Consider the following 1,630-nt stretch of genomic DNA (forward strand, 5'->3'; position numbering starts at 1 on the left):
TTTCTTTACTGGAGCGTCAATCTGATTAATCACCCAACAATGTTCATTAATGCAGAATACAACAGGCATATATTTTGATGTTAAGAGAAATGTATTTCTTTAAACAGCAGAATCTTGACATACATCCTTGGACTGCCTAGTGGCTAGGAGCATGGAGGAGCTAGTGTAGGGTATTCCTGGGGTATCCCAAGATAGATAACTCAAGTGCAAAACATATTTAAAACTTATCAGAGTACATAGGTTAACCACATACTTGAATTAACCCCTTTGCTCAGCTGTGGTGATCTACCATGCACAGGGGTTTGAGACGGCACTAATCACCATAACTCAGTACTTGCTGATGCATTAGGTCAAAGAATGGTCTAGATCACAGTAACCTTGCTAGTATAGCACAGTTCAGCTACTGTGGCAACAAGTCTAAAAACATCTCAGTAATAGTCAGAGGAATGTTTCACACCAAACAATGCACCTTAGCCTGATGATACTACAGGTCAGAGACAGAGTGCACATGCCAACCCTGCTGTCCCAGTTTACTACAGTGAGAGTCCTCCTGCAGGTGCCTTGGCCTTGTTAATAGCAGCCCCATCGGTAAATCTTCAGTCGCTCTATTTGGAACCTAATCACTAAACACCACTACCACCCCTAAATCTGTCACACCTCAACATAGGCTATATACCACCTCTCTAGAGTCTGCCACTCTTGTGGTGCAAATGGGTAAATGGAAAGGTAGCAACAATATTATCCTGCAAAGAAAAACAACTTGCATTTTGACATTTGACGAATTTCTTGCCGTTCATATGCAGGAATGTTTCGGACATGGTCAAATGTTGGTACATACTGTGTAATGCCCTTATTGAGAAATGAATTATTTTGAACAATGCACTGTCGAGATATTTCAGAAAAATACTGCCGTAGTCTATAGCCTACCTTTTTTCTGTCTCATGCACGTTTTTAGCAAATGTAGGCTACCTTGAGAGAGACCTTGATTAGAATTGTCTATGTAGCCTAGTGTAGAACAATACCAGGAATTCGCCACTAAGGGGCCCTATAAGCCTATAAGTTCAAGTAAAAGGAAAACTGCACTTCTTCTGCAATACAGATGAGTATTTAAATGTCTCTACTAGACAACACAGCAGAATTTGCCAACTTTGACGCCATGATATTGACAACTGGTTTGGGGTGAAACAAAAAAAAAATCCATAGGGGCCTACTTATTTTAAGACTTTTTTTTTTTGGTAGCCTATAGGCTGTGGTTAGCCTAATCATGACTCTTCTCGAGCAAATGTCATCTGTAAATCTTTGTGATATAGCATAGCATAGGTAGGCTATATAGCGCAATAGGGCTTAGGCTGTGATCAGAATATCGCTTTGAGACTATACCGAAATCACCAAGCAGCCTGACCCTCTATTGTTTTGTTGCGGACTCATTGCATATTCTGAATACCCACCCAGTCGTGAGACCCATTGGTTGACTAGGCTGCAAAAAACGCGCCCATTTTTGTAATAGTCGAACCCTATTGGGTGTATGGATATGTCTATGAAACTGGTGGAAAGGATTGGGAGAAACCACGTCAATCAGCCTCCAAAACCAGTACCCCGCTTTTAGATATTGAACACTCCAGTAACATTC

This window comes from Sardina pilchardus, chromosome 10 (genome assembly GCF_963854185.1).
Source record: "Sardina pilchardus chromosome 10, fSarPil1.1, whole genome shotgun sequence".
Taxonomy (NCBI): domain Eukaryota; kingdom Metazoa; phylum Chordata; class Actinopteri; order Clupeiformes; family Clupeidae; genus Sardina; species Sardina pilchardus.